The sequence below is a fragment of the Bidens hawaiensis genome, unplaced genomic scaffold, assembly GCF_021521415.1.
Source record: "Bidens hawaiensis isolate Kalapana, Puna unplaced genomic scaffold, B.hawaiensis_p1.1 tig00008542_1, whole genome shotgun sequence".
In the NCBI taxonomy this organism is placed as follows: Eukaryota; Viridiplantae; Streptophyta; class Magnoliopsida; order Asterales; family Asteraceae; genus Bidens; species Bidens hawaiensis.
The window spans coordinates 128,971-155,161 of NW_027491613.1; the positions used below are offsets into that span (position 1 = coordinate 128,971).

General features: G+C 36.4%; 1 pseudogene across 1 annotated transcript; it reads left to right on the forward strand.

Moving 5' to 3' along the window:
• The first annotated feature begins 5,030 nt into the window (after positions 1 to 5,030).
• LOC143529444 (organic cation/carnitine transporter 4-like) lies at positions 5,031 to 25,434 on the forward strand (annotated as a pseudogene). The gene is made up of 2 exons (XR_013134657.1): positions 5,031 to 5,632; positions 24,099 to 25,434. The product of XR_013134657.1 is annotated as an organic cation/carnitine transporter 4-like (transcript).
• The last annotated feature ends 757 nt before the right edge of the window (positions 25,435 to 26,191 follow it).

Consider the following 26,191-nt stretch of genomic DNA (forward strand, 5'->3'; position numbering starts at 1 on the left):
GTTTGCGTCACTATCGGATTCCTCCGAATCATTGTCCCAGTACTATCCAAATTCGTCAGCCTGTTGGACGGAACGCAAGCGTTCGTCCAACTCAGCTTGGAATTCCTTCTGACGTGCCTCCGCCCACGCTTTAACTTGTTCAAATGTTTGGCGGGGGAGTCTCGTCTGTTGTCTTTCCGCCTGGGTATTATTGAATCCCAGGGGATGGTTGTTTACTGCACTTGCCCCAGCTTGGGTAACTGGGGTAGTGTTCGTAAAATTTACTGCACTTGCCCCGGCTTGGGTAACCGGGGTAGTGTTCGTAAAAACTGTGTAGTCGCCGGTATTCCTCCAGTAGGTGGGGTTGTGGTTACCGGAGTTTCTTTAACCATCTTTCCAGAAGTTTGAAAAAACTGAAAAGAAATGAAGTTCTAGCTTTTATGCACGGATGGCGCCAATGAAGAAACACTAATGAACCCCGGGCAGATTACGGGTAACCTGGGGGTTAAATAGATGTTTCCCACGAGGGGTTAGACCCGGCAAAGATGGTTCTTCTGATAACCTGCAAAACAGACACCGTGAGCTCGTCACTGAGAAGGGGGGGGGGGTTCCTCCTTGTGACCACCCTCCGGCGTGAGAATCAGACTAGATTGCTCTTGAATATAAATGTATATTAAGAGATTGCTAGAGCAGATATCAGGTATAATATGTAATACGAGATAGTATATGATAAGATGATAAGATATGATAAGATGAGATGATCATACCATTTGGGGTATTTATAGCCGAAGGTAGGTTTCCAAGAAGGTATTGCCGGCTGAATAGTATTCCTGTTCTACCAACTGTGGCCTACGCACGTGCCATGCTGGTAGTTGGTGGGTAGGCAGCGGCTGACAGTGAGCAGGCCTGCTGTGTACTATTCCTTTTCCACCAACTGCCGGCTATGCATGTGGTATGACAGGAGTTGGTGAGCAGGCAGCGGCTAATAGTGACATACAGTACAAGAGCATGCTGCTCGCCATACTGTTGTCAATGAGCTGTCGTATCTTTGGTCAGATCTTTTGCCCATACCTCGTCAGGTACAGTACAGAAGATCTTCCCGTATCGTACGGACTGGCTTATTTGGGCGGGAGTATTCCCCCTCCCGCCTTTGTGCGGGATTGTTCCCGGCTTTGCTCATCCCCTCAGGTGACTGCTGAGTTATTGAGAGCTAAGTGCCTTGTGCGTGTAGCCTTGCTGCGCGGGTGGCCTTCCCTGATGGCTTGTATCCGCAGCTGCGGGAACAGGCAGAGTACTTCACCATTGGGAGGCATTTCCTGCGGGAACAGCTTGCGTACTGCGCGTAAGGACGTCACGTCTCTGAGCATGGTGGGTCCTGCGGATCCAGTTGGTTTCTGCGCAGACGTCTCTCTTCAAGGTGAGTCTTGCGGGTCCAACTGGGCTCTGCTGGGACCTACCTCTTCAATACGTCAATATCAACACGATTGAAATAAATACCTCACATGACACATACCTCTGAAAGACCTATGCTTTCTTTGTTGAAATAAGGAGAAAAGGTTTGATTAGAGATTTTCATATAAATGACGTATTAGTTATTATACTAGTGAAAACCAACAATGCGTTGGTTTAGGATTAATTTCTGAGAATGGGTTAGATCATGCTATTGTCAATCCGTTTACTTCCATTTATCCATATTCCAAGGTAATGATTCAACTTTCAAGGATCCTTTAATAATCCAAATCAAGGAACTTCTCATACATACCTAGTAGAATTGAAATAAGGAATCCTAGTCTTTAACAAATATTTTTGTCATCCAATTGTTCTCAGGCCCATTCAATAAAAAATAACCGAATGTGATAAAATAAATAATAAAAAGGACCCATATCTAGTTAGGAAATCGTTGAGGCTTTTAGAAATAGGCTTTTAAATTTATAATTTCGGTTTATTTTCCTATTTAATAACCCAAATCTTTTCAATTTATAAGTTTGGTTTATTTTGTTATTTTATAACCCATAATATGATCTTGGTAATTAACTATTTACAACGTGAATATTAAAACACAATTTTCAAATACTTAAATATTATTTACTAGAGGGCGGTTACTGTACATTAATCTCTTATCGTACAAACTGTACGCGACAACGTCAAACGTCCGATAAAAAATTAAAACTACGCTCCTCTATTCTTCAATCTCCATTACTCTCCCTAAAATCACTCGCAATAATCAACCTCTAATCAACTGATCCCGGCGACGAAGCGTACGCAGAAAACTACTCTCCCTAAAATCACTCGCAATAATCAAGCGTAAAACTACTGTAAATCAACAGAACTATACTACATTCAATCATAACGAAGATGGATAAAAAGAAGAACCCTAACTCATCTGCTTCGAGGAAGGAACGAAGAACAAAGCAAAAACAAGATAAACCTCATATTACTAATAAATCAGGTGTTTGTTTATTATTGTTGTAATCGTTTTAGGTTTTAGAGAGATTTTAACCGTTGTTTTCGTGAGCGTTTGACAAAAATGTGTAACCGTAATCATTTTAGGTTTTACTTGTTAGTATGATTTGGTGTTTAATAAGTGTTTTGGGATGATTTGTTTGTGATTATTGGTTATTACGTTGTTAATTAATCTGTGATTTGAAGTGTTTGATAAGCTTTTGAATGATTGCAACATATGAATCTGTCCAAATGTCCTGAACCTAGTCTTGTGCGTTAGATAAGCATTTGATAAGGGTTTGACATGCGTTTAGGGTTTAGTGATGATTGCAACATATGAATCTGTCCAATTGACCTGAATCTAGTCTTGTGCGTTTGACATGCGTTTAGGGTTTAGGGATGATTGCAACATATGAATCATTCCAATTGATCTGAATCTAGTATTGTGCGTTTTATAAGCGTTTAGGGTTTAGTGATGATTGCAACATATGAATCTGTCCAATTGACCTGAATCTACTCTTGTGTGTTTGATAAGCGTGTTTGTGATGATTGAACAACTGGTTCTGTCCTATTAACATATGAAACTATGCAATTAATCTAAGTTTTATGCGTGATTCAGTTAAGCGAAAGGTTAAAACAAAACAAGTTGAAGCAAACTCTATTTCGGACTTTGAAGTTCCAATTAACAAGTTTTTATCAAAGAAGAGGAAAGAGATAGAAGAAAGTAGTTCTGACTCGGACTTTCAAAAACCAAGGAAGAAGGTCGTTAAAGAAAAGAAGCCAGCTGAAAGGATACAAAGGAATTTGTTGCATTTATAGACAGAAAGTTACGAGTCAGATGCGCACTATTTAACATTATGGATGCAATTAGTGCTATGAACTCTGACCAAAAGGTTTGTTTGGAAAAAATGGGATTTGGGTCAATATTAAGATTACAAGTAAACCAAACTCCATCAATGTTAGGGCATTGGTTGTTGATGAACTATGATCACCAGTTTAATGAATTGAACATCGGCAGCCGTGCTATTAAGATAACCACAGCCAAAGTTCATGAAGTGTTGGGGATACCAATGGGTAAAATTCCAGTTTTAGACAGGAGTAGACCAAGATTGGAGGACGATGAAACTAAATATTTGTTCAAGAATTAATTCTCGACTACAAGAATAAGTATAAAGCATGTGAGAGAGAAATTGTCGGAAGATCAAGGAGTTGGTGAGTTGTTTAAGATTAATTTCCTAGTGTTGTTCAACACATGTATAGGTTTCATAACAAAATCAACAATCAACCAACGATTCATCACCGCAATCGATAAACTCTCGGATATTCCAAATATGGACTGGTGCAGCTATGTAATTGAAAACCTGAAGTTGACAAAAGGAAGAATGGAATGATGTCAATCAGCAATACAACGGTCCAATCACCTTTCTGGTCATGCTTTACACACATGAGTACCAGAAGAGATATGGTCCATTTGGGGCTCCGGTCACAACACCTGCAGTCAACTACCTAACAACAACTCTAGCAAAGATGGAGAGATACTTGTATAATAATGGACTTCCATTAGAGGATGATTTTTGATAGACCTTCTTTACAACATGTAAATTACTTGGTCTTTAGTACACCATCATGCAGGTAAGATCCACCTTTGCGAACCCCAAATCCAGCTTTTTTTTAGCATATTCACTATAAAAATCAAATGCTTGATCAATTGACGAAAACATCATTCCTTTAACAGGTTTTTAAAAAAAAGAAACTTCAGGAATGATATCAACCCCTTGACCTTCAACCAAAACACTTGAATCATCTACACAAACATCAAATCAAACGTGTTAACACCAAAAAAAACTCAAAAAGTAATCCAAACATGCTCATATTATAAAAATACATAAACTACACGCTCAAAGCACGCTCATATTATAAAATCAACCATTTTAACAATCCTAATATTAACACACTCATAACACGCTCATATTCTATAACATTATAATCAGTCATATTAACACGCTCATGATACACTCGTAGTATAAACACCCAAAATCAACCATGTTAAAACACTCCTAATATGAACACGCTCGTAACACGCTCGCAAACTAAACTAATCAATTATCATATGATTCTCATAGAAACTAACATACAGGTTACTGCCACGATTATAAGCATAGTATACATCTACTGTTGATTAGTTCAAACAGAGCAAAAACTTACATTCACGATCGTCTTCGATTTCAAAACCCTAAATCAGAAAATCAATTGAACAACTGGTTCGTGTACTCAAGAGAGCTCAATTGATAGTTTTCGGTAGAAAAATTGTTTTGTAAATAAGAAATTGATTTTGATTAAGCGAAAATCTGGATCGTAACCGTTTATACGCAAAATACCAAAATTAGATTACAAATCAAAAAGACAATCGTACCCCTCTCGCTTAAAATAAATGGGATCTTCTCAACCGCTTGCAACTGAATCGAAGGTGTAGATCGATGCTCCCAGATGTCGCGTACAATTTTGTACGATAATTAAGCATTTGCGTATTCCATCTTTTCTCTTATTTACTAAATGAAAGTGCTAAAATTATATAATCATATTCGTGTAGTAACATCATTTGTATTCCAATTCAATTTGAATTAGTATTTTATCCATTATAATTATTGTGAATAGACATTTACAATCCTTAATCTTAAGCTTATTTTCGATATTTTTTGTTTTATAAATAGTCCACTTGCGTATCCTTTCTCCTTTATAACTAGAATAACATTTAGTATTTTGTACCACTTTGACACCTTAATGTCATCCCATAAAAAGGAGTTGGATGATCTCCGGTCACCTCTCCTCCCTCTCGTGGGAACACACACCACTACGATTCATGGGCAACCACCACTCGAGACACTCTCTGTTGACCAGATGCTAACCAAATATTGCGGTGAGTTTGGGTTTTGGCAATTTAGGCATTTCATTCTCACGTGTATGGCATGGGCACTTGATGCCTTACACACAATGGTTATGATTTTTGCTGACCGTGAACCCAGTTGGGCTTGCGAACCTAATTCTGGATGTGTATGGGATTCGGTCAAGAGCGTTTGTGAGCTTGAGCCAGGTTCATGGCGATGGGACGGTAGCGAAGGGTGGTCAACAGTGGCTGAGTGGGGCCTAGTGTGTGGACAAAAATACAAGGTTGGGCTGGTTCAAGCTTTGTTCTTTTGTGGTAGCATGATAGGTAACATCCCCCCAATATCTTTTAAGTTATGTTCTTATGTCGTGATTGCATGAAATAGTTAGTATTGTACGTATAGAAAAGAATTTGCAACATGGTTTAAACTTTTATAAGAAAATTTCGTAGCTCATATGCACTTATTATTTATAATTAGGATTTTCTAATATATGCCCTCTTGGTACATGTATTTAATATTTCAAATATTATTATTGAAACTACCATTTCATATTAATTAAATTAAACTTTTATAAATATTTATCATATATTATAGTTTTCTTAAATCATCTCTTCATTCATTCCTTCATGACTGCTAATTAAAATTTTTCTAATTCTCTCTTAATGAAAATGTCAACGGGTATGGTTTAAATCATGAGCAAGATCAGGTCTTTTCATTTGCCAGCGAGTAAATATCAATAATGACGCATGAGCCAATAGGATTCAGTTTAGAATTAGTTTTCTTTCAAATTCAAAGAGAGATTAATTATTAATAAACGAGAGAAAATAAAGTTACTAATCAAAGATTTGGGAAAATAGATATATTTGATCATGCAAAATCAGTATGAAACTTGAATATTTTTTTGTGAGAATATGAAATTTGTTGGTAAACTCTTAAGAACACAAGAAGTTAAGCATGCAGTAAACAAAGAGTTTAAGGGATTAAGGTAACAAAACCGATTTACAAAGTGTTCACGTGGGTGTTAAAAAAGATGGCAAATCTACTTTACGTTGGGTTCAAGTGGATATTCCTAACCCACTCTACATCTCCCAGGTTATTTAATCGGGAGTTGCTTCACTAATGGTTCTCTTAAACGGAAAATAACTTAATTATCTTTACGTATAGATGAACAGAAAAATTGTGGAAAATTAGAAATGATGTAAAAGTAATTTTAACAAAAATTAAAGAAAATAATAATTAGTAGTCATGAATGGAAAATAATATTTATGAGGAGAATAATAAAAAAGTAAATATAGTAAATATTAAAAGATTAATGTGAAAGGTTAGTTTCAATAAAAATATTCGGTATAACAAATGCTTGAAATCCCTTTAATTGATATATCATGTCAAAATTTAATGGTTATTGTTTAATTTTATATTGTCTCAATTTTAGGAATTTAGTTAAATTTTAATATTTCAGTTGACTTTTTAATTCAAATTTTTGTAATTTATGATTAACATTTTAGTGGAAAACAAATCAATTGGTATTAATCATTTTTAAGTTACTAAGGATATAGTCATTAAACTAGGGGATATGCCTACGTGATACGCAGGTGGAATAAGTTGTCACTAAATATAATCAACTTAAACATCAATTTAAACAAACATAATGTTTATTAAACTATTAAAACTTAATAGATTTACATTGTCACTAAACAAATCACCATACCAACCAAAAAGTAATAGATTTACATTGTCTTAATATTAAAACTTTCAAATTACAGGAAGTTAATTTAAACATAACAAACATAATAAATTCAAGCAACATAATACTTCTTCAAACTTTCGGACCAAAACGTTAACCATTTACATTGTCTAGATCTTAAAAGTTAAAAGTTACAATAAGTTAATGTACATCGAACAACCAAAAAACATCAACAAAAGACATAAACATGTACTTTCATATTAAACCATCATCAACTTCTTTAAACATTCTACCAAAACAAACTCATTTTGCTTCACCACTTGAAAATATAATAAAACATTAGCATCAATATTAAATATATTTAATAATGAGTAACATTTGAACATTAATAAAGTTGTTTTTATTAAAACAAAATAACATAGTGAAAAAATATGATACAAAAATATATATACCATATATACATGTATTTTAATAAAAAAAATATATTAAAAACGTGGAAATTAATTGTTATATTTAAATGAGAATATTATTAAAGACATTACTAACGAACGTATATGAATATCCCGTACAACAGAAAATGTAATAAACACGTATTTAAGATATTGACATTTTATGTTGAGTATATATTAGGAAAATGAATTAAATTAGAATATATTAAATGGTCGGTCAACAATATTAAAGAAAGTTATTAACTTTAAAAATTTTAGAAAACACCGACCCACATTATAGTCAATTCCAAAAATAAATAAATAAATTATACTCAACTTATTTATTTGAAATTCGAATTATCAATTTGAATACACATAAAAAGTAATAATTATAAATAATGACTTTAAACTTTATTATATGATTTAATTAAATTAGAATATAATAAATTGTAATTTAAGTTATAAATCTGTTTACCAAAATTGTTATATGAAATTTGTTATAGTCAAAGATCCTAAATACAAAAAATATTACAAAAATCATGGCATAATCCTAAATAATGACTTTAAATAATCCTAAATCATGGCATAAAAAGTAATAATTATAAATAATGACTTTAAACTTTATCATATGATTTGATTAAATTAGAATATAATAAATTGTTATTTAAGTTATAAATCAGTTTACCAAAATTGTTAAATGAAATTTGTTATAGTCAAAGATCCTAAATACAAAAAATGTTACAAAAATCATGGCATAATGTAATCTTGAAATTATTACTTTTTTAGTCGATCCACAATTAATATTATTTTATTACAGTCAAAGAAATATGCATTCAATTTTGTTAAAAACCCATTATCATTAATTGTGATATTTATGTCTAATTATAAATTGATCAAACATATAAGATAGGAAAATTGTGGAGATTGGAAACTAATAAACAATAAATATTGACAATGAAAACAAAAATTTTCCATAACCAACTGTAATATATTTTTTTTAGAATTCAAATTCAAATAATATTTCGAATTTTTATAGTGCATTAATTGTTACAGTTTCTATAACCAAATGATGACACCCATTAGCATTAATTGTGACATTTATGCCTCATATACATTGGTCAAACAAAAAAGATGGAAATGTGTAAATTTTGGAAAATATAATGTATCTTACAATATAATAAAATAATAATGTTTTAAGTCAAATATATTAAAATATAAAAATGGTAAGGAGTAAATGTAATTATTTATGTCAAAATAAGATGTAACAACTAATTAGAAAAGGTAATAAATTTATAATAACAAAATTACTAAAATTATAATAATTATTATAAATTATAAAGATTATCATTAATAAATAGATAAATATAAGATACAAAAATATATATTTTATTTAATACATCGATTGTTATTAAAATATATTAAATGGACAAAACCAACAACTATATATGATTATTATATAAAAATCAAATAAATTACATTAATTGTGAAAAAATACATAAATACATGAATAATAACAAAAATATACATCAATATTAAACAAAAAATAAGATATCTTATCAACAAATCTTCAACCCATGAAATTAGCTATATCAAGTTGGGAACATAACCTGAAATGAGAAAATTAAATATTAATATTCGTTTTACAAATAATAAATTTTAATTGTGATAATGTTACATGTTATGAAATATTTACCCAGTAATTCATAAAATTCAACTTTAATTTAAATTTGGAAATTTATAAATTTTAAATTACATCGTTTTAGAAATAATAAATTTTAGTTATGGTAATTTTAGACATTATGAATGTGTGTTTAATCAGCTATTTAAAAAGTTCAACTTAAAGTTAAATTGAACTTTAATGTTTGACCAGCATTTAAATAAAAAAATCAACTTTATTTTAAGTTTGGAAATTTAAACTTTTTAATCAAATCGTTTAACTTACCAACTTAAACGTTTGACCAGCAATTAAATAAAAAAATCAACTTTAATTTAAATTTGGAAATTTAAACTTTTTAAATCAAATCGTTTAGAATTTAAACTTTTTAAAGCAAATCGTTTAACTTACCAACTTAAACGTTTGACCAGCAATTAAATAAAAAAAATCAACTTTAATTTAAATTTGGAAATATAAACTTTTTAATCAAATCGTTTGGAAATTTAAAATTTTTAAATCAAATCGTTTAACTTACCAACTTAATCGTTTGACCAACAATTAAATAAAAAAATCAACTTTAAATTAAATTTGGAAATTTAAACTTTTTAATCAAATCGTTTAACTTACCATCTTAAACGTTTGACCAGCAATTAAATAAAAAAATCAACTTTAATTTAAATTTAGAAATTTAAACTTTTTAAATCAAATCGTTTGGAAATTTAAACTTTTTAAAGCAAATCGTTTAACTTACCAACTTAAACGTTTGACCAACAATTAAATAAAAAAATCAACTTTAATTTAAATTTGGAAATTTAAATTTTTTAAATCAAATCGTTTGAAAATTTAAAATTTTTAAATCAAATCGTTTAACTTACCAACTTAAACGTTTGACCAGCAATTAAATTAAAAAATCAACTTTAATTTAAATCTGGAAATTCAAACTTTTTAAATCAAATCGTTTTAGAAAATAATAAATTGTAATGATGATAAGTTTAGACGTTTTAGAATATTGACTTACCATTTACAAATTTCAAATTTAACTTAAATATGGCAGCATAATTACACCATGAAAAACTAACGTTAATCTATCCAAGTAAATGATTTTTTTTAATCTATTGAACCAAGCCAATGATTATAATTAATGGGTGGTTTAAATTACTCATTGATAATATTGTAAATATATTAACGGAATTTGATTTATAATTAGAGTGTGAAGAGCATAATACACAAAGTACACATTTTCAAACCTTTGCTATTTGAAAATACAATCCCAAAGATTTACTCATTCTCTCTAATATATTTATGCTTTGATGAATCGGATGCTATCAAATATATCGATAGTTAAGTAAAATCTACTAATACGTACTCTGCTCTACTTTTAAATTATATATTTTTTTATGACCATCGACTTGAACTTCATCTTTTAGAAAGACAAAATCTTATTCAATTCCTTGTGTAAAATTTAAACTTACATATATATGTAAAATATTCTTACATATGTGTATGTTATTCAGATTCTAGCAATTAAATATGATGTTGCCGGAAAAAGATATAACCTAGCCGGAAAATCATATAACATTGTTGGGCATTAAAGTATAATATATAACCTTACCGAAAAACGATTAATCTCGATCTACATTACCGGAATATAGAAGATGGTGGATGGTGGAGTTAGAGAGAGAGATTAAATACAAACAAAAACGGAAAACAAAAATCTTACCGGAAAACCGTAATAACTTCAAAATATCAATTCAATCTTAGATTTTGATATACAACCTAAAGAGATTATTACAAAATCATATAACAATTAAAATAAATATAAAACCATATCGGAAAACCTTACCGGAAAAGATATTACCTTGCCGGAAAATCAAATAACATTGTTGGCCATTACCGGAAAACGATTAATCTCGATGGTGGAAATTACCGGAGAGAGAGAGAGAGAGAGAGAGAGAGAGAGAGAGAGAGAGAGATTAAAATGATTAAAATGATGATGGAAAATTATAAGGTTTAAATAGTATGTGAGATGTCACATGGCATCATATTAGAGAGTCTTAGAATGGAAATGAGATGACATGAAGGCCTAGGTGGACACCCTAGTAGAAAGACATGTGGCAAAATTGTATTAATTTAATAGATTAGTAAGATAGTATGTTTACTTAATTAAGAAGAGTGCGTTGTTATTCATAATTTTTCAAGCCACATCATTAATCTTTATATATAAACAGCTTTGTAAGTCTATTTCAAGTTGACGAAATCAAATCATAAATTTCCCCCAAACTTTTTGTCTCATTTTACATTTATCAACCTTTGATGTGATATTAGAACTCAATGCTAACTTTGTTGGCAACATATATGGTCATTGCTCCAAAATGCCATTTAATGTGATTATCGTAGTTATATGGTTAAACTATGGTCCTTCTAGTAATGCACCAATGTATTAGTACTATGTCATGAATGGTACACACTATAGTACGTATCTCACTCGCTATGATTGTAAATGTTCTTATATGCATGATCAATTCCTCATAAGTCCCGACCACCATCTTTAATTCGGATGGCTATTCTTCCATCCTATGTGATGTATTTGTCAGTCATTTCTTTGGCTTTACTTTTTTATCTTCCGAACCAATATTGGTTCGGATGACACTTATGACTTACCCCATCAAAAGCAACCAAAAGAAAGAATATACTTTGTACACCAAAAATCTTTGCAACTTGACTCTTCTTTTGTTTTGTTTTCTTTTATTTATTTATTTTTTTATAAATGATTTCTTTTCTTTAATTAAGGCAACGTTATCATCATAGCCCAACTCTAATTTGTTCTTTTCCCTCCAGACAATTTAACTTCTTAATTTATCTACAACATTATGTCCCTGTATATATCCATCAAAGATTAAATGAATGATGCAGACTAAAATTTATGTTTGTCAAGACAAAAAAAATACCCATCACGCATGGCATCATGTGATGGACAGTACTAGATAGGTGTGTGGATAAACGTCATTAATCTTTATGCATAATAGCGTGTTTCTTTCTTTATCTTTAATAATAGGTTATTGACCCGTAGATCGACGTCATGTGTGGAAAAATATAAATCATCCAATAAACACATGATTTCAAACAGCAATTAGCATTTTTGACAATTAGTATTCAAAATTAGAACCAATCGAATGCGTCTTTGAATTTCAATACTCAACCAGAAATGAGTGTTCGAAATAGATACTCGAAGCGAAATTCAGCAGCAAAGTTAACATCGAACCAGTAATGCATCTTCAAATCTTGAACTTATAATCTGCATAAACTAAAAACAAAATTAAAAGCTGACTCGTTTACAACTATTAAAACACTGCATTTTTGACTATTTTATAATCAAATTTACAACCAATTGAATTTTGAAACATTTGATTGAGCAACTTGTTTACAATCTAATAGAGTAAAGTTCACCATGTAAATAACCATTCACTGATCATTTAATTCACACATATGTCTCTGTTTCATCTTCAATCAACATTCAGAAATTAAATAGGTTTTGAAACATATAGTTATTATTTTCAAGATACTTATTAAGAAGTAAATTAATAAACAATAGTGCATTAAGTTAGATATACCTTTGGTGGTCCATCTAGATAAATGGTGAGATATAGACTTTCCCCGACTACAATTTGGCAACTTGTGACGTACAAATGGCCTTTCAAATCTTCTGTGTGATGTTAACTGTGACCCTCATCCTCACTTAATTACAAATGAAAGAAGCACATGAGAGTTAAATGAACCTCACAAATTTATTACCTGAATATACCCCCCCCCCCCCCACCCCCAAGCAAAACCGCCATGTCCTCCAAATGCAAATTCATTTGCGCTTCCCTTGAAATCTTTCATAACATTTCAAATTCTCACATCAAATATGTTAAACACCACCCTATGATCATGAGCAAATCATACAGTTGATAACAAATAAATATTGTAAGTTGTAACCAGTAACAATCATTATAACTTGGATAAATATTGACGTTCTCATGTGAGGGTCTGCTTGTTTACTGACTATTGTAAGTTGCCAAATATTTTTTTACCAATGAATTTAACCTGCGGTTTCAAGACCTTAAATCAAAATAATATAACACTAATTAAAAATCATTAAACCCCAAACAATGAGATACAAAAAACACAAGAGCATGCAAAGTATAACTTACTTTGTTGGCCTGAGGGCAACCTCGACAGTCGACATGAAGAATTTGTAACTACAATCGAATAAATAAAAGAACTTGTGATCTCCATAATACGCGCCTCGACAGTCGACATGAAGAATTTGTAACTACAATCGAATAAATAAAAGAACTTGTGATCTCCATAACAAGCGTCGATGTATAAACTTCATAAGAAGGTTGGTATCATTTCCATTTAGATTAATACAAGAGCAACTTTTGTAGATGTGTTATGAGACTAAAGATATGCCCATAGTTGCTAATCACTGTTCCCTCTTCAATATATATACGAACAGAAAATCAGTAAAAAAACCACATATCTCGACAACTGAATTAGAATGACCAAATACATAAGATATAGAAAGAGTTACATATTAATATGCTCCTGTCCTTCCGTCCATTGCCCTAATTTATCTGAAACTGTCGTAACTTATGTTTATAACCAAGTCCACCAAAAAAGAGAGAGAGAGAAACTTGCGTAGACTTAATGTTTGACCATCAGAAAAGTAAATAAACATATAGGACCATTTAACAATTAAACGTAGGGAAAACAACTATGCCCTAATATATCATGTGACGTTTCATATACGAATATATGAATGAACATCAAAATTTAATCTTGTGATATACCTAGAACCATAAAAGTATTTGTTCAAGATTATATGAAAAATTCATAATGGGTAATATATGCTAAAACTTTATTTGAGCATAAAATATATACAATTAGAACTTGGCACATAAAATAAAATAAAAATTAAAATAAAAGTTGATTAGATAAGGGCTAGTGATATTTAATCAGCTGCAAGTCTCCAAGTACCCTAATCGATTAACATTGAAACCAATACCATAATAAACTTATAATTTTAAAAATGTTCGTTATTTTTGGAAAGTAATAAAATCAACCAATAGAAAAGAGCTAGAATATGTTGTTTTAATAGTATATGTATTAAATCAATAAGTGTTTTGTTACATATTAGTTCCTTTAAGCCAACTCAAGTTAACTTTTTCAGTTCAGTCAAATACAATTTGGTATTTTTACATCAAAAGGACTATTTAAATATGCAACTTTAAGCTTATTTATACATTTTTATAATTTTTAATTATGTTTATCATACTTTTCATCTCATGTTGCGTTATTACAAAACTCTGAAAAACACACAATATAAATCTATAAAAGCTGAGTGAGAAAAACAATATTAAAATGTTAGATATAATTTTTATAATCTTCATCCAAACTTTCCCAGTCAATCTCCAATTACTATCGGTTATTTTAATGCCATCAAACTATTTTGGTATCGGGATTTACTTGAAGACCATATACGAAATCAAAATATATTGTTAGAGATTCGGGTATTGCAACACACACAAACACAAATAATCGCAAGAGAAAAAATAAACGAAGATGAACACACAAGATTTTATGTGGTTTAATCGGCTGACCTACGTCCACGGGCTGCAACCAGGATACTTTATTGTTTTCTGACTCACTCGTGATGATGAATTACAAGTACAAGGCTAAATACACATAGATACAAGATTAGGGTTTTCTACTTTTTCACCAAGAATACTAATATGTGCTTTAATTAAAACAAAGTGGGCCAACCCATTTGATCTTCTAATTTCATGCTCTATAGTTCTCTTGAACCGGACCCAAAACAATCGAGCCTCCACATTAAACCCAACAATCTCCCACTTGGAGGCTTGATAATCTTCAAACTGTCTATCGATGTTCGCTTGTACCTCTTGTAATCTTTCTCGTCTTCCTAGGTTGCATCAGCCTTCTCATCCGTTAACCTGAACACCCGTTGAAGCTCCCCCGAGTTTCAACACATCAGTCATGGCTACAACTGCCACCAACTCGTTCTCTGTCTCTACCGGCTCCCACTTACACGAACTGCCGAATCCCGGAATACCTTGAGAACAAACAACACTTTTCATATTAAGCAAGTAATCTTCTAGAGAGATATTAACCGCTGAAATGCTGATTTTCTTAACCCACTGTCTGGTAACTCTTGCTAAAGCTTTGACTAACTGGCTGCCAATGTTCCCACTACCACGAAAACCCCTGACTGTTTTTTCTGAACCTCTTCTAGCATGTTCAACCTGAATCTGACATGTGGCTCTGGATTTATTTCCTGCAAAACAAATCTTCTTCTACCCACTAGACTCAGATGATAAACTGACCGTATACAGCGAACCCCCCTTTCTTCATCGAGCGATAACAAGATTTCCCTTCACAACTTTCCACTGCCCGTCCCAAATTTAACCTCATGTCCCTGTTCATCCAACTGCCCGACAGATATGAACTTTTTCTTTAAGCTTCGAATCACTATGACATCCTTCAAGGTCCATGAACCAGCTGAAGTAACTAAATTCATGTCCCTCATGCCCGTAACATCAAGAACATCATTGTTCGCCAGTCTAACCTTACCAAAATCACCTTTCTTCAAATTCTACAATGCTTCACTGCAGTGGGTAGCATTGTAACACCCTTGGCAAACACAACATCGTCCCACTCTTAGGAAAATCTCACATTGGCCGTGGACAAGAGAGATCCTTGGTTCATATGTAAATGTCCTGCCTCTTCAATCACCAACGCGTTTTGGGCTTAGTTGGTTGTGGAGCACATGAAAACTTCACGTTTAAGCGTGCTTAGGTGGAAGTAGTACTCGGATGGGTGATCTCCTGGGAAGTCTCCATTTGGGCAACCAAAAACAAATCCGTGAGCTCTTCGTGGGTAGATCGGACAATATTGGTGGTGCGATGAGTCGGATGTTACAGGTGGTATCAGAGACACTCTTGTGCCGTTCGGGATGATGGGACACGCCTCATCGAGGATGATGAGTCCAAAGGGGGGGTTGTTTGTAACAACCTTGGCAAACACAACATCGTCCCACTCTTAGGAAAATCCCACATCGGCCGTGGATAAGAGAGATCCTTGGTTCATAAGTAAATGTCCTACCTCTTCAATCACCAACACGTTTTGGGCTTAGTTGGCTGTGGAGCACATGAAAACTCCACGGTTAAGCGTGCTTAGGTAGAAGTAGTACTAGGATGGGTGACCTCCTGGAAAGTCTCCATCTGGGCAACCAAAAACAAATCTGTGAGCTCTTCGTGGGTAGAGCGGACAATATTGGTGGTGCGAGGGGTCGGATGTTACAGGTGGTATCAGAGACACTCTTGTGCCGTTCGGGATGATGAGACACGCCTCATCAAGGACGATGAGTCCAAAGGGGGGTTGTTTGTAACACCCTTGGCAAACGCAACATCGTCCCACTCTTAGGAAAATCCCACATTGGCCGTGGACAAGAGAGATCCTTGGTTAATAAGTAAATGTCCTGCCTCTTAAATCACCAACGCGTTTTGGGCTTAGTTAGCTGTGGAGCACATGAAAACTCCACGGTTAAGCGTGCTTAGGTGGAAGTAGTACTAGGATGGGTGGCCTCCTAGGAAGTCTCCATCTGGGCAACCAAAAACAAATCCGTGAGCTCTTCGTGGGTAGAGCGGACAATATTGGTGGTGCGAGGGGCCGGATGTTACAAGCATGAAATGAAACACCAAAATCCATCACCCAAAAATCAACATTATCCTCAACACTAATAACTAAAGCCTCATCCTCTAAGTATTCTTCTGTAGTGTTGACTTCTTTCTTTTCATTCTTATCATTCAAACATTGAATCTTAAAGTGTCATGCCTCGTTGTAGTTCCAACATACCACATCCTTCCGAGTCCTAGACTGACTGCTTTTCATGTTCCCGCTCCCACTACCTCTATTATTTTTCCTTCCTCTGCCAACAAACATTAACTCATTTGACGATTCACCGGAATTTCTTCGCCTGGCGTCTTCAAAATAAGATCTTGAATCCCATCAAAAGTGAATTCACTAGTAGAACTAGTAATCGTTGTAACAGTCCCTGACCAACTATCAGGCAAGGACGATAACAGTAGTAGAGCCTGAACCTCATCCTCTAATTTGATACTAACTGACCCAAGTCTTGACAAAATCGAGTTTAATTTGTTGATGTGTACTGTAAGTGAACTTCCTTCTTTCATCTTCATGTTCTCCAGTTCACGGATTATGAATACCTTATTAGCTGCCGAAGGCTTTTCATACATATTATACAAAGAATTCATTATCCCACGCGTTGTGGTTTCCTTCAAGATGTTGAATACAACATCCTTCGATAACGACAATCTAACAACTTCTTTGGCTTTCTTATTCAAAGTCTCCCACTCATCTGATTTTATCTTCTCCGGTCTTTCACCCAATACCATGTCCAATCCTTCTGAACTAGCAGATCCTTCATTTGCATTTTCCACCAACCAAAGTCTTTACCATCAAACTTCTTAATCTAAAGTTTCCCGCTCTCGGCCAGTATCTCAAACTGAGAATTTCCGAATTTTGATCTCGGTAACAAAATAGAAAAAATAATCTCGGACAAACAAAATAACCCCACCTGATCACCACAAAACCACCCGGCTACACTGCCCGACAAACGTCAAAACCCGATAATCAAACCCGAAGCCTAAACCAAAACTAAAACCTGATGCAAAATCGATTAACAAACCTTAATCAAGAAACTGAAAAGACGAACAGAGAAAGAATACACCTGATCGATTTCTTCTTCATTGAAAATAGAATTGCCACCATGGTATTATTTGTTGACTTCACGTTTACGTATGAGACAAAAAAAAATTGTGATCCAACACACAAATCACAATGGTGGCAGTAGCGTTTCTTCCACAAAGACAAAAAGAAAAGAACACAATAATTTATATGGTGGCAGTGGCTTACAAATGAAAAAGGCACTGAACAATGAAACTCCAAATTTTTCCTTTTATTTTGTTTGGATGTAAGCATAATGAAGAAACACTAAGTGACCCCGGGCAGATTACGGATAATCTGGGGGTTAAGTAGATGTTTCCCACGAGGGTTAGGTCTGGCAAGATGGTTATTCTTCTGACCAATGAGCTTCGGATTCTCCTTGCCCGGATGCAGCAGGAGGGTAGGCTGACAAATGAGCTTCGGATTCTCCTTGCCCGGATGCAGCCGCGCGTCGAGTTGCTTTGTCATGAAAACGACAAGTTAAAGGCTGCGCGTATCCAAGAAGTGGCTCAGGCGCGGGCTATCCGGGAGGAGAACAGGAGACTTTCCGCAATTGCTGCGGAAAAGGAAAAGGCCTTCAAGGCCCTCGAGGCTGAAGTTCAGGCCCGTCTCGAGGCTCGTTCCAAGGCTGCCCAAGCTGTTAACGAACAGCTTCGGTTGGCTAAGGAAACTGCACGGAACGCAACTGAGAGGGCCACCAAGGCTGAAGCTGTTGCTGAGCCTCTATGCACTGAAGTTGAAGAACTTAAATCCAAATTAGAGAAGCTCCAGCAGACTCATGATGCCTTGGCCATGGAAGACGCCAAGAAGCTCCAAGAGATTTTGGATCAGAGGGGTATGCTTGACCATACTGAGCGTAAGCTGAAGGGCGTTGAAGAGGCTGCTGCTAAGGAAGTGTTGCTTGCCAACCTTAACAAAAATGAAGCCGAACGCGCCCGTAACCAAGCTCAAGCTGCCCTTCAAGAGGCTCTGGTTAGCTTCATAACGTCTTTACGCTTTTCTTTGTGCTTGGAAAAGGTTTGATATATTTTTTCTTGTAGGTTGTGCATCGGATCTTCACGAACACATCTTATGACGATGCCATGAGCGCAGCCCTCAACGCTTCTCATGAGGATGGGGAAAAGGCTGGTTTCTTGCTTGGTCTGGGGTTTGTTGAGAAGGGAATCCCGCCTTCCAACTTCCCTCTTTATGACATGGACACTGAAGCTGCCTATGACCAAGCAGTGAACCATTATGCTGCCTTCCCGCATCCGGTGGTGGAGAAGGTGAACGAAATTGCTGCTGCTGATGATGGGCTAACCATTCTCAAGACTTTTCTTGAACCGCCACAGCCAACTGATGGTGCGGGTACAAGTGGGTTTGGAGGGAGTGGTCCTGAAGTTTGAACCTTGAGATCCCTTCCCACCGTTAGGATAGATTTATATTTCTGTAGGCGGGTAGATACCCGGCCATTCTTGTAATGCTTGAATTTTTTATGAAATATAAATGTTTGTGCTGGTAGGACCGCCACTTTCACTGGATGACTTGCTTTATAAACGTTATATGACTTTCTCATGCATATTATAGGTTAATTTGGCACTTGTTTTTCCGCAAAAACAATATATGATTCGCTCGTGCATACTTTAGTTTAACTTAGCAATTTTTCAAGTGTTTTGAATAAGTTAACCGTTCGACGCGCGGTTGTCAATAGGTTAGTGTTCAGTTTCCTCTATCATGATTGTGCGGGTAGGACCGGCACTTTCATTTAGTGGGATGACCAATCTTCACCTATAACTGACCTGCGTGAAGGTTTGCCATTTTTTGTGTTTATGCGGGTTTTGCCGCCATCCACACGCAACGACTTCCCCACTTATTTATGCGGTGAATACCGGCATATCAGTGTTTTGAATAAGTTAAACCTTTCGACGCGCGGTTGTCAATAGGTTAATGTTCAGTTTCCTCTATCATGATTGTGCGGGTAGGACCGGCACTTTCATTTAGTGGGATGACCGAACTCCTATAACTGACCTGCGTGAAGGTTGTCCTCATCTGTTAGAACTTTTTATCGTTTTTTGTGCTTATGCGGGTTTTGCCGCCGTCCACACGCAACGACTTACTTCCCCACTTATTTATGCGGTGAATACCGGCATATCAGTGTAAGACCATCAGCGTCAATGTGATAAGGAGAATCATTTCCATTAGAAGTGGCTCTGGGCCTTTTCTTTACAAGTTTTGAATTGATCTACATGCAACCTGTGTAATTGAACTCCCCTGTTCTTGGGATGGGAGTGTCAACGAGCCTTTGGAGCCGATATTCACCTGGTTCGGAATCTCGTTGTTTACGCAGTATGTAGTCTCAAACATTGAAGCTGCAGTTTCATTCGTGTTTTCCCCAACTGGGGTTCTACACGCATTAGCCTGCTCAGCGTTCATTACGCCACGAGGTGCGTGAGTTTCCCATCTCTGAAAAATGTTTCGACGATGTCCTTCAAGTCTAAGCATTCCTCCGTGGTGTGGCCTCTTGTCCTGTGGAAGTCACAGAATTTGCTTTGATTAGCGTTTGGACGCTGTCGGATAATTGGAGCCTCTGGCCATGGGAGTCTCTCGGTGGCGAATATCTCGGTGACGCTTTTGGTGAGTGGCATCCATCTGACGTTCCGGTTCGACGACTGCATGTTATCCTTTCCGCCTAACCGAGGGCGAGAGCTGGATGAGGTGTCAAAGTTTACCCTTGACTGCCAAATGCCTAGCTTCCTCTTTTTGTTTAGTCGGGCGGTGAGGACGTTGTTTTCTCTTGTTTTCTGGGTGTAGAGGTTTGTGCTCTGATCTCTACCCAGTTGCTTTTCCGTTTCCGCGAAGCGTTTAGCTGCTGTCATGATGGCATCCCACGTGGATGGCATGCCGTCTTTACCCGTTAAGGTGCGGATGAGCTCTGGGTCCTTCGCGCCCTGGATGAAAGCAGCGCGAACAAGATCTTCGCTAATAGTGCCCAGACTTAGCTTCTTTGAATTGAAGCGCGTGATGAAGTCTAGTAAAGACTCATCTTCCTCTCGGATGCAGTTGAGGATCGTCCATTGCTCTTCGGTATACTTTCTTTGTTGACTGAAGTGTTGGCTGAACTTTTGCTGGAAGTCCGCCCAATCGTAGATGTGGTGGACCGGTAGACGGTCAAACCACGCTCTGGCTGCTCCAACCAGCGTCATCTGGAACATATAACACCACGTGGGTTCCGTCCAGTTGCTGACGGTTGCCCCTGCTATGAATCTGTTCAAGTGATCGTCTGGGTCGGATATACCATCATAAGTGCCGATGTTGGACATCTGTTTGGCACTTCTCGGGGCGATTGCTTCCGCAATGTCCCTTGCAAACTTGGACGTTCCCGCATTTGCAGCAGTTGGTCTAAAGGTTTTGGAGAAGTCACGTGGGTTTCCCCCCGCGTTCCTTGGTTTGAAGGTTTCTCCGAAATTCCTTCTCGGTTGGAAGTCCGTTTCCTTACGCTTCCCTTTCGCTCTATGGCGAGGGTTTGCGTCGGTGTCGGATTCCTCCCGATCATCGTCCGAGTACTCCCACTCACTGCTTATGTTGAGCTGTTGAGTGCTTCCGAATTCGTCAGCCTGTTGGAGTGAACGCAAGCGTTCATCCAACTCAGCTTGGAATTCCTTCTGACGTGCTTCGGCCCACGCTTTAACTTGATTGAGTGTTTGGCGGGGGAGCCTCGTCTGTTGTCTCTCCAACTGGGCATCGGTGCATCCCAGTGAAAGATTGTTTACTGCACTTGCCCCGGCTTGGGTAACCGGGGTAGTGTTCGTAAAAATTGTGTACTCGCCGGTGTTCCCCCCAGTAGCTGGGGTTGTGGTTACCGGGGTTTCTTGGTCACTCGCTGGCCTTGGCACCGGAGTAACCTTAACCATCTTTCCAGAAGTTTTGAAAAAACTGAAAAAGAATAAGTTCTAGCTTTTATGCACGGATAGCGCCAATGAAGAAACACTAAGTGACCCCGGGCAGATTACGGATAATCTGGGGGTTAAGTAGATGTTTCCCACGAGGGTTAGGTCTGGCAAGATGGTTATTCTTCTGACGACCTGCAAAACAGACACCGTGAGCTCGTCTACCTCCTTGTGACCACCCTCCGGCGTGAGAATCAGACTAGATTGCTCTTGAATATAAGTGTATATTAAGAAAAATAGCTAGAGAGAAGATGATAAGATGATAATACCGTTCCAAGGTGTTGGGGTATTTATAGCCGAAGGTAGGTGTCCAAGAAGGTACAGCCGGCTGTATAATATTCCTGTTCTACCAACTGTAGGCTACGCACGTGCCATGCTAGTGGTTGGTGGGTAGGCAGCGGCTGATAGTGACATGGCCGGCTGTGTACTGTTCCCTTTTCCACCAACTGCAGGCTACGCACGTGCCACGATGAGGGTTGGTGAGTAGGCAGCGGCTGATAGTGACTTTAAGTACTAGAGCGTGCTGCTCGTCGTACTGTTGTCAGTGAGCTGTCGCCGCTTTGGTCAGATCTTTTGTTCATACCTTGGCAGGTACAGTACAAAAGATCCTCCAGTTGCGTACGGACTGGCTCATTTGGGCGGGAGTATTCCCGGCTTTGTGCGGGAGTATTCCCGGCTTGCTCATTCCTTCTTCAGGTGACTACTGAATTATTTGAGAGTTAGTGCCTTGTGCGTGTAGCCTTGCTGTGCGGGTAGCCTTCCCTTATGGCTAGTATCCGTAGCTGCGGGAACAGGTGGAGTACGTCACCATTGGGAGGCTTTTCCTGCGGGAACAGCTTGCGTACTGCGCGTAAGGACGTCGCGTCTCTGAGCATGGTTGGTCCTGCGGATCCGGTTGGTGTTTGCGCAGACGTCCCTCAGGAGTCTTGCGAGTTCAACTGCGCAGACGTCTCTGTTTAAGGTGAGTCTTGCGGGTCCAACCGCGCAGACGTCCCTGTTCAAGGTGAGTCTTGCGGGTCCAACTGGGCTCTGCTGGGACCTACCTCTTCACATAATGAGACCAGAACCTTATAATCGAACACTGAGTTGATGGCCGGTTGCAAAAACACTAAACCCTAATTTGACCCAAACTATCCTCTCGCTATGGTGTTTCTCCCGTGTGTAACCGTAACCACGGTTTTGATACCACTCGTTTGGGATTCGGGTATTGCAACACACACACACACAAATAATTTGGAAGAGAAAAAAATAAACGAAGATGAACACACAAGATTTTACGTGGTTTGGCCGGCTGACCTACGTCCAAGGGCTGCAACCTGGATACTTTGTTATTGCTTTCTGCCTCACTCGTGATGAGGAATTACAAGTACAATGCTAAATATATATATATATATATATATATATATATATATATATATACAAGATTAGGGTTTTCTACTTGTTCACCAAGAAAACTAATATGGGCTTAATTAAAACAATGTGGGTCAACCCATTTGATATTCTAATTTCCTGCTCCATAGTTCTCTTCAACCGGACCCAAAACAATCAAGTCTCCACATTAAACCCAACATATACATTAATACAAACTATGTGGCCATATGAGAAATCACTTATCCAAGCCTACTATAATCCAAGTTATGAGGCCATTGAAACTAAAGATTCAAGGAGGCATCGCCCAGGCAAGGTCTAGGGCAACATCCTTGGCGAGGGTCTCGCTAATCCGTAGCATTCATAATGAGTTTTATAGTGACTGAATATTAGTAGCAAGTTGTTATTAATCGGTAGCAAAACAATTATAGATTGGTGTAGTTTGTTATCAACAGAGTTACATAAGCTCAGTAGTAACATAGTTACAGAAGCTCGCGGACAATAATATGATGATTAAATCCTTACATACAGGAATCATCTGGTCTGATTTCATAACTAATTTTCACACATCATTTTCACTTATTAAAACAAAAACTTGTTATTTGTAGAAGCATCTTTTGTCGTATCCAATTGTTGATTAAAGTCATAAAATGATGCACACAATTGTTGATTAAAGTCATAAAATGATGCACACGCCTTAAACCTACAACAATTGTTCCAAGCAACTACTTCTTTTATAAGTGTCAACCTATTAATTTAAATTAACTTGAAATATATATGTGTTAAAGTAGTAAACAATAGTGAATGCATTGTACGTCGGGGTAAGTTTGTATTATTTGAAACAATATATATCTCATATCTAGTTCAGAAAAATAAAGTTATTAAATGACTACAGATTAAATGGTTCGTCTTATTATGTAGCTGGTGGAGTATTTGGTCACCTATCTGATACCAGATTGGGATGAAAAGGATCACTCATGATTGTATGCCTTATGAACATCATTTTTGGCCTGTTAACATCCATTTCCCCTAGCTATTGGATCTACGTCGTCCTCCGTTTATTCACTGGCTTCAGCAGCGGTGGGGTTGGTGTATGTGCCTTCGTCCTCGCCATTGAACCCATAGGACCTAGCATGCGAGGTATTGCCGGCATGTCCACCTTCTACTTTTACTCAACCGGGATAGCTCTTCTCTCAGGAATTGCATACATATTTCAATCATGGCGTTTTCTTTACATTGCTTCTTCGATACCCTCCATTATCTTTCTTGTTTTCATGCTCCCTTTCATCTCTGAATCCCCTCGTTGGTACCTTGTTCATGGTAAAACTGATGAAGCTATGAAAATCATGCACAAGATTGCTAAATCAAATGGAAAAAACCTCCCTGAAAATGTGTACCTTGTCCTTGAAAAGGAAGCCAGGAGTTGTTATCAAAGGAGTACTGTAGAAATTGGTATGGATGAAGTTATCACGGGGTCAGTATTAGACGTGATCAAGTCACCATTAACAAGAAAACGTTTGATTCTTCTTATGGTAATCAACTTTACTAGTGCGTGTGTGTACTTTGGACTAAACTTAAATGCCACAAACCTTGAAACCAATATCTACCTTAGTGTGCTACTCAATTCCGCTGCAGAGATGCCAGCATATCTTTTGACTGCAATATTAATAGATAGGTTTGGAAGGAAGCCATTAGGAGTTGGAACACAGTGGTTTAGTGGGATCTTTTGTCTTATAGGCAGCTTGATGGGAAGCCAAGGGAATTGGAAGGTATTGAGAACAATGTGCGGAGTTTTGGGAATATTTGGAATGGCCGGAACTTATAATTTGTTGTACGTATACGCAATGGAGTTATTTCCAACTGTAGTCAGAAATGCGGCGCTTGGATCTGCAAGGCAAGTGGGACAAATAGGAGCCATACTAGTACCTTTCGTGGTAGTAATGGATGCTAGTCTTTCGTTTATGGTGTTTGGGGCATGTGGAATTGTGGGCGGTATTCTTACACTCTTCTTGCCAGAAACATTAAACACACCATTATATGACACCTTGAATGGAATGGAGGATGAAACAAACAAGTTGCCGATGCTTGCATAAATGTGTTGGAATGAAGTAAAACTGCTGATTATTAGTATATCGAAAGTTGTAGAAAGAAAACTCCAAATTATCGGTATATGGAAAGTTGTAGAATGAAAATTGAGTATTCTATACTATGTTTATGGTTGATTAAAGAATTAATGCGTTTCAAATGTTAATATGTTATATTCTAGTTTTGATTCTTAGATGCTTTATCTTATATTGCACTAGACTAAATAACTAGTGGGTTACTGGATTCGTTGAGTTCTCATGCATAAATTATGTATTGTAACTTGTTGATTTTTTTACGTTTCGTCAACTCATTATCACGAAATGAATCGCTAGTAGATTTGAGATCAAGATGCATGTATCAACTTTAGCCTTTCAATCTATTACATGCATAAATAATTTCGTATTTGAAACTCTCAGCCAAATAAATAAAGATGACGGCTCAGATGAAGTTTTTAACATATAAGATTAGAAAAACATATATATTTGGGTGTTAGTTAAACGCGTCTTCGTCTATTTAGATTTAAAACACAAGCAATTAGGTGTGGCTTAAACACACGAGACCCAACTGCTGCTACATGACGCCTTCTCCACTTCACTTGCTCAATAAGCTGGCAACATCTCAACTGTCATTTTTGATATACCAGCAACAAGAAATAGAAAACTCTTTAATATTAGTTTTCTGTTAACTGAAATTATATATATTTCAACAAAACCCATGACGTATAAGAGATGCATAATTACTTAATGTAGGTCCTATATAATGGATCTCACAATTTTACTCGGATCAATCCGTGTTGTTAGTTAGCGGGAATCACTAACAACACTCGGATCTTAATTTTGCAAACACAGAAGAGAGATTTAGTTGAAGTTTTGTAGGAAGTTATATTTGGAGAAATGGGTGAAAGTGACCCTTTTATAGGATCATCATTT